This window comes from Cervus canadensis, chromosome 8 (genome assembly GCF_019320065.1).
Source record: "Cervus canadensis isolate Bull #8, Minnesota chromosome 8, ASM1932006v1, whole genome shotgun sequence".
NCBI lineage: Eukaryota > Metazoa > Chordata > Mammalia > Artiodactyla > Cervidae > Cervus > Cervus canadensis.
Genome location: NC_057393.1, coordinates 66,633,160 through 66,646,765, shown reverse-complemented (window position 1 = coordinate 66,646,765; position 13,606 = coordinate 66,633,160). Strand labels below are relative to the sequence as shown.

The window sequence follows — 13,606 nt, the reverse complement described above, 5'->3', positions numbered from 1 at the left end:
GCCAGCTCCTCTTACCCTTCCTGGAGGGGCAGAAGGGCTCACCAAGCACCCCCTGCTTGCCTGCCCTCCAGGCTCCTTCTCTGTCTCCCATTCAGCACTTTCAATGGGGCCCAAGGGAGAAAATGAGAATCAGGGGCTGGTTGCAGCCAGTGTGCAGCAGGCAGAAAGAGAAAAACTGGCAAAAAGATTTGGTTGGGCTGGGTGCCAGCTCTGTCGGCAATGACCGGGCTGTCTGCCACTGTGGAGGAGTCTGTCCCCCTGCGCCCTATTTCTAGGGGTTGATTCTCAGAGAGCTGTCTCTTAGATGGAGAGGAGGTGGCCGCCAACTGGATCCAAAGTCTTCCTGCGGCCCTACTCCAGGCAGGAGAGCTGGGTGGAAGGGCCCTGGGCTGTCAGTGGCAGGGGTCTCGATGGGATTCTGACCCGCCCTAGGTGTGCTGCCAGAGGTATGGGACAGTGGCAAGAATACTTGGTTCCAATTCCAGCTCTACTTCCTAGCTATGTGGCCTCAGATAATTTACCTGATGTCTCTGAGCCTCAGTTCTCATGTCTCTGAAATGGGAGATAATCCTCGCGCTCATTCTCATGGGATTTTTGAGATTGCCTAATGTAAAGCCTTTGACTGTGTGGATCCCAACAAACTGGAAAATTCTTAAAGAGATGGGAATACCAGGCCACCTGACCTGCCTCCTGAGAAATCTGTGTGAAGTTCAAGAAGCAACAGTTAGAACTGGACATGAAACAACAGACTGGTCCTAAATTGGGAAAGGGGTACATCAAGGCTGTATATTGTCACCTTGCTTATTTAACTTATATGCAGAGTACATCATGAGAAATGCTGGACTGGATGAAGCACAAGGTAGAATCAAGTTTGCCGGGAGAAATATCAATAACTCAGATATGCAGATGACACCACCCTTATGGCAGAAAGCAAAGAATAACTAAAGAGCCTCTTGATGAAAGTGAAAGAGGAGAGTGAAAAAGTTGGCTTAAAACTCAACATTCAGAAAACTAAGATCATGGCATCTGGTCCCATCACTTCATGGCAAATAGATGGGGAAACAATGGAAACAGTGACAGACTTTATTTTTCTGGGCTCCAAAATCATTGCAGATGGTGACTGCAGCCATGAAATTAAAAGACACTTGCTCCTTGGAAGAGAAGTTATGACCAACATAGACAGCATGTTAAAAAGCAGAGACACTGCCTTCCCGACAAAGGTCCATCTAGTCAAAGCTATGGTTTTCCCAGTAGTCATGTATGGATGTGAGAGTTGGACTATAAAGAAAGCTTAGCACTGAAGAATTGATGCTTTTGAACGGTGGTGTTGGAGAAGACTCTTGAGAGTCCCTTGGACTGCAAGGAGATCCAGCCAGTCCATCCTGAAGGAAATCAGTCCTGAATATTCATTGGAAGGACTGATGCTGAAGCTGAAACTCCAATACTTTGGTCACCTGATGTGAAGAGCCAACCCATTTGAAAAGCCCCTGATGCTGGGAAAGATTGAAGGCAGGAGGAGAAGGGGATGACAGAGAATGAGATCGTTGAATGGTATCACCAACTTAATGGACATAAGCTCCGGAAGCTGGTGATGGACAGGGAAGCCTGGAGTGCTGCAGTCCATGGAGTTGCAGATTTGGACACAACTGAGCGACAGAACTGAACTGAATGTAATGCACATGGAAGTGTTTAAAGTAGTCCCTGGCACCAGATGTGATCTCCTACGTCATTACCCTCTTGGAGCCTGTAAAATGGGGTGTCCTCACCTAATTCTCAGGTCATTCTGAAGGACAAATGAGCTGATAGAAGCGAAGCACCTCATCAGATGCCTGGCGCACAAGAGATGCTCACAAATGGTAATAATACTAATCACTACTGTTATTGGTATATATATATATTTTAATTGATCTATTACTGGTATCTTGATGGAGGGGGATTGGATGGGTCCTGAGCCTGAGAACTACTGCGGGTAGTTTACTTTTTTTCTTTGAGACTCAGCTGAAAAAGGGGCTCAGGATAATCGTTTGTCCACAGGACTGAGGTGAGATCAGAGGCTGCGAGGGGTGTAAACAGGCTCTGTAAATGGAAGAGTCTGCAGACGGCGCTTGGTGCTGTCCAAGGAGTGAGGCTGCTGGCCCTCAAAATGGATGGGTGTGGGCCTGTTGGAGGGTCTTTCTTCTCAGCCTCCCTGGCTTCTTATCAGTGGCCCGAGGCTTCTAGACTCTGTGTCCTCTGCTGGGGAGAAGAGCAGGAAGGGGGATAGCTAGTGGCAAACACAAGTCCTTCAAAAGTTCTGCCCATCCCCTCTGGGGGGTGGTGACTCAAGCCACTGCAGTGACCCATTTTGGGGTGGCCTCTGAACTTGACCTTGCCTCTAGGGCTTTTAGGCTCTGGCTTCTCCTGGGCTTGTCTCTGCAAGAATGAGGTGACTCCTTTGAAACCATTCTGAAAGCCCCCTCTTGCATGCTTCTGGGAATCCTGGTGGCTACAAGGATAAATGAGACTGTATTTGAAAGAAGAGAGGGCTTCTTCCCTCCTGCCAGCCCCTCCACGCTGTTTTCAGCTCACCTGGGGGATTTCCCACAATGTGGCCTGACTCAGTCAAGAATAAAACCCACTCATCCTCCCGTTGCACTTCTTCCCCCTACCACTGTGCTGTTTAAAACTGGACCCCAGGTCTCCATGCAGATTACAGCTTTGGGACTGAGGGGGTACCTTATAGATGTCCTCGACACTGTTCTGTAAGATTTATGAGAGAATTCAGGGGAAACCCTTCTGCCTGCTCTTTGTGTCCAGTCACTCGGCCATGCCCCGACTCTTTGCGACCCCGTGGATTGTAGCCCACCAGGATCATCTGTCCATGGGATTTCCCAGGCAAGAATACTGGAGTGGGTTGCCATTTCCTTCTCCAGGGGATCTTTCTAATCCAGGGATTGAGGCTGTGTCTCCTGCATTGGCAGGTAGATTCTTTACTACTGAGCCACCTCTTTATTGAGCATCAAAAAGAGGAGGGAGGTTCTTGTCTGCCTGGAAATGGTTTGATGTGCAATCATCCTGCCTCAGTCATAAGAGAAGCAATATAAAATTTTATGGAATACCTTTTATGTGACAGGCATTGAGCTAATCCTTGTAAGCATACTATCTCATTTAACTCTACAAATGAGGAAGTTGATGGTCAGAGAAATCCTTTCATACATAAAAGAAAAGTATATTCTCCCCTCATGGCTTACTCTTCTGTCTCCAAATGCAGTCTTTTGATGGAGAGAAGTTCCTAACTTTAATTTAACCAGATTGGCTAATTTTGTCCTTAGTGATGAATGGTGTTTTCATCCTGTTTAAGAGATCTTTGCCTCTCCAAAGTTATGAAGGTATTTTTTTTCCTTATTATTTTTGGAAAGTTTCCTATTGTACCTTTCACATTTAGATCTATGTTCAATCTGGAATTGGTTTTTGTGTATGGTGTAAGTTAGAGGTCAAGAGCCATATTGTTTCCCCTACAAATACCTCTTTGTAGGTATTTGTAGCACCAGTTCCCCCCCCTATTATTTGGCCACACTGCGGCATGCAGGATCTTAGTTCCCTGGCCAGCAAGGAAGCATGGTGCCCTAACCACTGGACCTCTGGGGAAGTTCCTGATCAGCCCTGGTTTAAAAAACACTGTCCTTGACTTGCTTCTCTGTGGTATCATCTTTGTCAAAATTCAATTGTCCAAATATGTGTGGGTCTATATCTGGATTCTTCCTTTTGAATGCTTTATGAATCTACCATTCCACCAATACTGTGTGTTTAGTTGCTCAGTCGTGTCTGACTCTTTGCAACCTCATGGACTGCCAGACTCCTCTGTCCATGGGGATTCTCCAGGCAAGAATACTGGAGTGGGTTGCCACGCCCTCCTCCAGGGGATCTTCCCAACCCAGGGATCAAACCCAGGTCTCCTGCATGGCAGGTGGATTCTTTACTGTCTGAGACACCAGGGACACTCTCTTAATAACTGCAGTTTTAAGTACATCTTGACATCTAGCGATGTGGAACTTCAAGGAAAACTCTATTTTTCTCCTCCACTGTCAGTATTTCTGAAACTGGATGTGTAGGGGTTTCTCCACACCATACCTTTCTCCATGCCAGCAGGCACCCACCGGGTGTCCTACAGCTCTAACTTAATTCTGATGCTCTCTGCTGGGGGTGGCATCGGACTCCACATGTTAAGGGCTCATTCTTTCCAGGCTGCCCCTCTTCAGACCCTGAAACTGAGTCCCACTAAAACCCAGTTCCCTTACCAAGTCGATGATTGATCTCTCTATCCAAAACTTAATTCCCTTTCTTGTCCCCTCTGACCTCAATCCTGTGCCAACTGAACCCTCACCAACCAGAGTCAGACGACTAAAATTGCTGTTGTTGATAACATTGTTAATGTCCTAAGGTTGCTACCGTAGATATGTCATTAAGGTCTAAGTCATGCTGTTTCTCCAGGGCAAAGTGAGCTAACAGGCCTCGAGCCATGGACAACCTGGCCAAAGAATCCTAAACTAGAGACCTCCTGAATCCCCAAACTGTAGTCACAGAAGTGTCACCTGATAATGATTAATCCCAGCCTCTCTGTTCTTCCCTTCAAAACACCCCTCACTCAGAGACCAAATGGAGAGGACTTGAGACTTGTCTCCTGCTTCCTTGCTGGGTGTGTGGCCATAAAACCCTTGCTTTGCTGCAAACACCCACTGTCAGAATTTGGCTTTCTGTGACCTCAGACACATGAGTCCATGCTTGTAGCAACATCAGGCACAGGTCCAGGTTGTTATCTGTATTTCTGACTGGCCAGCATTAAATTGGGGTTCCCATGATCCCCTCCTTGGGTTTGAAAGGTTGCTAGAATGGCTGACAAAGCTCAGGTAAATATTTACCTATGTTTACCAATGTATAGTAAAGGGTATTATAAAGGATACAGATGAATAGTCAGATGAAGAGGTACATAGGACAAGGTCCTGTGTGTAGGAGCGTCTATCCGTGTGGAACTGGGGGTGCCACTCCCAACATGTGGACATCTCAATCCAGAAGCTCTTCAAACCCCCAGAACCTCTTCATCCTTTTGGGTTTTTATGGAGATTTCAGCTGGGGCTTCCTGAGTGGCTCAGATGGTAAAGAATCTGCCTGCAAAGAATTCCATTTTGATTTACCTATGGTGTTTTTCACCACCTTTTGGTGGTTGCTCTAGGCATTGCATTATATATACAAAACTTACCACAGTCTACTGGTATCATTGTTTTACCAGTTCAAGTGAAGCTTTTAAGTATAGACACCTTACTTCCTTTTATGTAATTTAGTCTCCCCTTTTATAATACAACTGTCTTAAATAATTTCCTCTATATACATTTAGAATCATATCAAGCAATGTTATATATAATTTTTGCTTCAACTGTCAAACATGTATTTAGAAAACTCATGAGAAGGAAAGCCTATTTACACATATTTTTTTACTTACTGTTTTCTTTCTTCCTTCCTGATGTTCCATGGTTTCTTCTCTTATTGTTTCTTTTCTGTTTTGAGAACTTTATTCTCTTAGGGCATGACTGTTTGGTGACAAATCATCTTAGTTTTCCTCATCTGGAGAATGTTTTGATTTCCCCCTTCATTCCTATAGGATATTTTTGCTTAGATATAGGATTCTGGGTTTTCATTTCTTTTTTATATCATCTGAAAAATACTGTACCACTACATTCTGATCACCATGATTTGTGAGGAGAAATCTGTTGTTATTCTTTCTTTTCCTTTACAGGTGAGGTGTTGTTTTCCTCTGGCTGCTTTTAAGATTTTTTTGTTGTTGTTCTTTAGTTTTCAGAAGGTTAATAATAATGTGTCTGCATGTGGATTTTTTTGGCTTTATTCTGTTTGATTTGTTCAGCTTCCTGAATCTCTAGGTTTGTCTTGCCAAATTTTGAAAGTTTTCAGCCATTATTTCTTTGAGTTCTTTTTCAGCTCTTCACTCTTGTTCTGGGACTTTGATAGAACAAATATTAGAGCCTTTGTTATAGTCCCAGAGGTCCCTCAGCTCTGTTCACTTTCACTTTTTTGGGGGTCTAGTTTTTGTTTTCCAGACTGGGTAATTTCTATTGTTCTATCTTCCAGTTCACTGATTCTTTCTTCTTTCACTTCTATTATGATTTTGAGCCCATCCACTGAGATTTTAGTTCAATTATTGTATTTTTCAGTTCTACAATTTTCCTTTGGTTCTTTATGTCTCCTATTTCTTTGCTAAGGCTTTCTATTTTTTTCCCCCACTTATTTCAAGTGTATTCTTTATTGCTCATTGAAACATTTAAAAAATCACATCTGCTATAAAATCTTCATATTTATACATTGCATAATTCTAATACCTTTATGATTTTGCTGTTGGCATCTATTGCATTTTTCAAGGAATTTTTCCAAAGCATCTACCTTTTCAAGTTTATAGCATCAGCTCTGCCTTTGTATTATCTCTAGGAACTTCTCAGTGCTTCCCTGGTGGCCCAGACAGTAAAAAACCTGCCTGCAATGCAGGAAACCCAGGTTTGATCCCTGGGTCAGGAAGGTCCCCTGTAGAAGGGAATGGCTACCACTCCAGTATTCTTGCCTGGAGAATTCCATGAACAGAGAAGCCTGGTGGGCTACAAGTCCATGGGGTCGCAAAAAGTCAGAAGTGACGAACACTTTTACTTTTTTTTTTTTTTTTTACACTTTTACTTTTTTAGCTTTCACATGTCTTTGTACTTTCTCTAGGAACTACAGTTGATATAGTGATATCGTTTTCATTTCTGATATTGCACTGAATTTGCTCATTCTCTCTCTCTCATTCCTTGATCAGTCCTGCCAGGGTTATTATTCTTAGAAGTCTCCCCCACCCCCACCAAAAATTTTAGGTTTTGGGGTTCTCTTATTTTCTTTCTTCCACTTTCTTTGAGTTTAGTTTGGTTTTTGTAATCTCTTAACATGGATACTTAAGTCATTTGCTTTCAATTTCCTTCTTTTCAAATATATTGTACATTTAAGGTCACAATAGCTGCATTCCACAAAATTTTCTGGTTTATAGGAGATAATGTTACTTTGCAAAGTGAAAGTGTTAGTTGCTCTGTCGTGTCTGAGTCTTTGTGACCCAATGCCCTGGGGCCTGCCTGACTCCTCTGTCCGTGGAATTTCCCAGGCAAGAATCCTGGAGTGGGTAGCCATTCCCTTCTTTAGGGGATCTTCACGACCCAGGGATCGAACCTGGGTCTCCTACATTGCAGTCAGATTCTTTACCATCTGAGCCAAAAAGTTTAGTTTTAATTTGCAGTTCTTTAATCAATGGAGTTGAGCGTCTTTTCATATGCTTAAGTGATATTTGTATATATTTCCTGCGATCTCAATTCATGTCCTTTGTCCAGTTTTCTGTGGGTTTGTTAGTCCTTATATGGATATATGTTAGATTATTTATTTGTAATATGAGTAATTAAAAAAATTTTTTCCTAGTTCATTAATCTTCTTTTGACTCTGTCTATGTTGTGAATTTAGATTCCTCTCCTCCTAAACTGGTATTCTGCTGAGGGCTTACTCACCTGCTTTTGGAATTCAGAAACCCCCTTCACTTTGTTGGGCTTTCATTCATCCCCATGAAAAGTCCTCAGAACAGAGGCTCTGGAGATACTCAGACCTGCCATTCTCTAGCTGTGAGGTCTTAGATAAGTTTTGACACCTCTAGGCCTCAATTTCCTCATCTGTAAAATAAAGATAATAATTCTGCCAACTTATAGGGCTGTTTGATGCATAAATGAGATAATGCATATAAGCACCCAGCACAGTGCCTTGCCCCTCATGAAGGCTTAATGCATGGTATTTTTTTCTTACTATTTGAAGTCAAGCAAACATTTCATGAATGACTGCTGTGTCATCCTGGTGCTATTTCCCATCAGTGCACAGGAGAAAATCTTGTGACGACGCGCCCTTTATCTCACCTGTCCTGTCTTTTCTGCTTCACACATGGGATTCTGGGTTGTGGCCCATATCACTGGGTGCTTTGATGAGACTTAACTGCTCTGAAAATTGAGTCTCTACCAGGCTCTTGGGTTTACCTACCATGGCATTACCTGTGCTTCTATTGTCCCAAAGTCTGTGTGACTAGCTCTTTGATGATATTTTAGAGAAGAAAGGAGGAAAGAACAAGGCATGACTAATGACCCCACATGGCTCAGCCACCCCACCTGTCTCCCCTATGATGGTCAGTTACCTGGTAACCTGTCATCTGAGCAGGGCTCATGGCTCAGGAGCTGGCAGCTACAGACTGGTCTAAGTCAGAATTCAGGAAGTTTGACTTGGAAGAACAGACATCAGAGAAGAGAGAATAAGTCTGAGCTCTCCAGAAAGATCTAAGTTCATGGAATCCAACAAGCTTCCTATCTCTTTTCAACTTAAATGTCATTCTCTGCTTCCACCCCAAGATCTCCCCTCAAACTCTCTTTGAATACCCAATAACTCTTATAATTTCACATCTCTTTACTGTAAGCCTGTCAGTTCCAAGAGATTAGAGTATACCTCTATCTTGTTCATCACCAAGCATATTGCCTTGCTCTGCATGATGGTTAGTTATGTGAGTCTGTTTGTGTTGTACTAATTCATCAAACACCTGGTACAATGCCTCATGCCCAATAAATATTCACTGAATTCATGAATAGATGAAGCAGAGTCTAAGGTAGTTGTTCTGGCTATTCACCCATTACGTATCTGAATCCTCACCTCTATAGAATTCCTACCCACGATATGCTAATATTTGTCAACAAAACAGCTCTAGTGACAGGGAGCTTTCTGCTGCCCAGGGTTGCCTGTTCCTTTTCTGTGTGATCCTGTTGGCGAGAAAGTTCTTCTTAATATTGTACTTAAATATATCTCCTTGAAGCTTCCAGTCAATATTCTTGATTTATTCATAAGAATAAATCAAGTCTAGGTCCTCTGTGTGATGACAACTCTGTATGCATTTGAACTTAGTTCTCATACCCACCTCTTCTTCTCCAGGCTAGTCACAAAATCACTGATTAGACACATATTTGTTGAGTACCTGCAACATGGAATACACTAGAGAACACAAAGATAGAAAGAAATAATAAGTATCTTCAAGAGGTTACTGGTCTTGTGGGGCATCAATAAAAATGAAGATCAAATGTAATAAGGACAGCGGAGACTCCAAGTTCATCTGTGAGTTTGGGGGAAGGCTCTACAGAGGAGTGGGCCATAGAAGGTGCTCTCACTGGACATGGGAGAAGCAGATGTTCCACAAAGTGAGAGTATATGCAGAAGTCTGGAGATATAGGAGCCCATGGTATGTTATGGGAACTCTAAGTAATTCCACATGGCTAGGGAAACCAGAAATCCTAGATGGCACAGACAGTCCAATTTTTTTCTGCTTTCCCAGAAAACTTACTAATATGTCCTCAGCCTCAGAAGTGTCCCAAATTGGATGATTAATTACATGGTTGCTCTAACTATGCCGGGGGCATAAAGTCTGAGAGGTAGGTAGAGACGTGGGAGCTGAAGGTAGAGAGACAGCAGGGGCTGATCCCCAGGGGCCTTGTGGGCCAAGTTCAAGAAGAACATTCAGTTAACTGGGCCTTGTATGGTACCTTCCCTCAGAGGTCATCCTCTCCAGGTATATAATTTAATTCACAGACAGATCAGTACATCTACTGATAGATGTTTATTGCTGTGGATTACCATCTTTTTCATGAATTTTTTTGATGTGGACTGCTTTTAAAGTCTTTATTGAATTTGTTATAATATTGCTTCTGTTTTATGTTTCTTGGTTTTTTGGCCATGTGGCATGTGGGATTGTAGTTCCCCAACCAGGGATTGAAACTGCATCCCCTACACTGGAAGGCCAAGTCTTAACCACTGACCCGCCAGGGAAGCCCCCTATGGATTACCATTTATGAGACTTATCAGGGAAGTATTTTCCAAATAGTCTGGGGTATGGCCCAGGCAACCTCTGCTGACCCTTGTTCATGCATTTTCTGTAATGGATTCTCTGACACTTAGCCTCAGTTTTGACTTGTTGTGGTTGTGAGGTTGTGTCCAGAGACGGCACTGGGCAATGCCCTCTGGACCTCTTGCTCTCAACTAGAGACTTTGTAAGACTTCCCCGGGGGGATGTAGCGAGTGTCAGAAGCAGGCCTATAGCTATAAACAACTTGCTTTAAAGGACCGAAATGATTTGTATATTATAGGGATTTATAAGAATATCTGAACGAAACAAGTTTTTAATTGGGTCTTAGATGATGCAATAATGAGGGATTGTTTCATTAGCTGTGGGCAGTCAGTGGAATGGTGTATACATTTGGAATGCTTGACTTATGTGAGAAGCGGATAGTCAGAGTGGGTATTTGAGATACGTCTGAATGAGTGGTTTCTACTGCAGTGACCCTTGTAACATCTGTCCCTAAGTGGCAGGTGATGGTTGGCACCTCAAAACTGAGTGTTGCAGTCCCCTCAAGCAGATCCACAAGGACTAGCTTCGGGTTGCTTGTGCCCACCAGGAGGCCAGTCGGCAGTGGACCCCAGGGTTTCTGGAGACTTCGGAACCCCTGTCACTGCTCTGACACTGGGACGCTCAGAGGGGATGTAAGGCAAGTAGGAATGGCTGTGTCATCCTGCCCTCCCCATGCATCCGTTTTCAACCTACTGAAGCATGGGAGTCTAGGTGTATGAATTTGCTAGGACTGCTGTAACAAAGGATGATAAACAGCAGACATTTGTTGTCTTACTGTCCTGAAGACTAGAAACCTGAGATCCAAGTGTTGGCAGGACTGGTTCCTTCTGAGGGCAGTAGTAATAAAGAATGGGCCCCAAGCCTCTGCACTGGGCGGGCAGTTTTCTGGCAGTTCTTGGTGTTCTTTACCTTGTAAAAACATTGTCCCCATTTCTACCTTTGTCTCTGTGTTGTGTTCTCTCTGTGTGCATGTCTGTGTCCACACTTGTCCTTTTTGTAAGTACACCAGTTATATTGGATGAGAGTTTCATCTTCCTCTAGTATGACCTCATCTTAACTAACTACATGTGTGGTGACCCCTTTTCCAAAGACTGTTCCATTCTGTGGTGCTGACAGTGAGGACTCCAACCTATGCATTACTGGGGGGCACAATTCAGCATACCACATGAGGGTAGATAGAAATAGCTGCAGCATGAATGTAGCTACTCTATTGGTTACTGCTGAAACCCACTCTGTTTTGTGGGACATGATCAGATCAGAAAGAATCCTGTGGTTAAGGGGGAGGTACCCATCCTGGTCTGACAGGTTAAAGGTATAGCCCTCTAGACATGGGTTAGTTTGTCTTGAGCTATGAAATGACTTGTCCCCTGGGGCTGCTGGCCTGAGATCACACATGGCAGGCTGCTGGTCAGGGCACAGTGTGGACTGAAGTTCTGGGAAGTTCTTTCCAAGAGTCCTAAGCTCGTGCCCTTGTTCTATCTTAGAACCAACTGTCTTTACTCTTTGCTGAGATAAATGCAAAAGCCTGGTGCCTAGTCTGCCATTTGGATCTTCTTCCAGCCAAGTGATCACTTGATGATCACTCTGCAACTACAAATTTCTCTTCTCTATCTTTGGAGAGAAAGATGGAATTAACAAAGAGACGTGATTCAGCAAGTGACATTATGGTCACAAGATAGATTTTGCAAATGACAACAGGAACACAATATGGTCCTACAATATTTTTGTGCTTTCTCTCGAGAAAATATGCTGGCTTGCTATTTCCTATTGCTAGGTAAAGCAAAAGAGCCTTCGCAAGTTGCATTCACCTCGTATTCTACTTAAAACGGCAGCATCCATGACCACCTTCTCGTCCCCTATACTTTCTGTTTCCCATACTTGGCTCTACTTCTTTTTTCCATAGCCCTTGGCACCTTCTAACTTGCCATATAGTTAGTTACTCTGTTTGTCTCCTTCCACAAGAATGCAAGCTGCCTGTTGGCACAGATCTTTGTTTTGCTTAGTGATTCATCCCCCACTCAGGATATTGCAACATAACATTTAAATAGTTGAATGGATGAATGAATGAGCCTGAGGTCTGCTTCCCGAAGTAGTCACTCTCCCATTTACCTGCTTGGGACCCTGAAGGCATGTGTATTTGTATACCTGCACTACACATCTGCTCCTACTGACCTGTACAGCCTCTCCCTCCCCTCCCCCTTACTCTGGCCACACTCGCTGGCCCTCCTACACTGGCCACTGGGCCTTGGCATGCACAGTTCCCTCAGCCAGAACACTCTTCTTGCATCTCTCAGCCTGGTTAACTCCTGCTCATCCCGCCCTCTCAGCTCATGCTATCCTTGATCCTTCTGCCTGCGTCCATTCCCCTAAGCAAAGAACATGGAGAACTGCCCTTAGTTTAAGAACAAACACAGGGAAATTTCTTTGACCTTGTAAGACATAAAATGTTTTTCATCTGCTTGCAGAGATGGATGCCCTCTACTCCCACTCTGACCCTGGGCCCTGGATGCAGGTACTGCCCAGCTGTCCCAAGCCTACTCCTGTGAGTGAGTCAGCCCTGGAAACTGGTTCTACAGGGCCAGGCAAGGAGTAACCATGGGTCACTAATTACCCGCCTAGTCCTCTGTTTGCACAGGACTTGTATTACTCTTCATCACATCCCATCTGTGTCAACACTGAGAGGAGAGGGGGAGGGCGCCGGCATCCAGGCCATACCAGGCATCCCCAGCACAGGACCAGGGCAGACACCCTCTGCCTCCAAATACCTATGTGATCAGGGGTCCCTCCTGGGAACTGGAGCACAGAGAGGTGGAGTGGCATCTGGAAAGTGTAACCCAAGTGGGGCAGAGAGAATTCTAGACTGACAGAGTTGGAGAGCAGTGTCCCCTGTCTATACAATTTTGAGGTCAGGACATTGAGACCCAGAGAGGGTAAATGGTGCATCCAAAGCGACACCGTGTGTGAGTCTCAAAGCCATCGTGAGAACCTGTTTCATTACATTTTGTGGGCATGGGCTTCTGGAGCTGGAAGGTCAGGAATTCCATGTTCGATTTCCACTAGCTATGAGACCAAGGCATAGACACTGATGAGAATGAATAGAATCCAGCAACTTTTATCTGGTGCTGGTTTAGTCGCTAAGTTGTGTCTGACTCTCACAACCTCATGGACTGTAGCCCGCCAGACTCCTCTGCCCATGGGATTTTCCAGGCAAGAATATTGGAGTGCATTGCCATTTCCTTCTCCAGGGGATCTTCCTGACCCAGGGATCAAACCCAGGTCTCCTGGATTGCAGGTGGATTCTTTATCTACTGAGCCACCAGGGAAGGATGTTCAAAATATAGATGTTTGGACCCTATCCCTCATTCACCAGGGAATATAGGGAAGTCCTAACATGGGGCTTTGGAAAAATTCCTTGGCAGTTCTGATGTGTAATGCTAGATGGCAAGGATGGGCTGGATGATGCTTGAGTCCCTTTAACTTGACAGACATTCAGCTGTAGATATGAAGATGAGGCTTGTCTTAGCATGCATTCCTGTCATCAGTCCTCAGTGGGACAGTTTGGCTCCCTAGGGGGCACCTCAAAACTTTAAAAATTTCTGGTTGTCACAATGATTGGGGCAGTTT

At 44.2% G+C, this 13,606-nt stretch overlaps 1 protein-coding gene across 1 annotated transcript in view; it reads left to right on the top strand.

Moving 5' to 3' along the window:
- Positions 1-1,605: 1,605 nt before the first annotated feature.
- Positions 1,606-13,606, top strand: part of SGPL1 (sphingosine-1-phosphate lyase 1) — a 72,444-nt gene continuing 60,443 nt past the window's right edge. The window contains exon 1 of the mRNA XM_043476701.1: positions 1,606-1,856. The gene's annotated coding sequence lies outside the window, so the exon portion shown is untranslated. The remainder of the gene's footprint in view (positions 1,857-13,606) is intronic.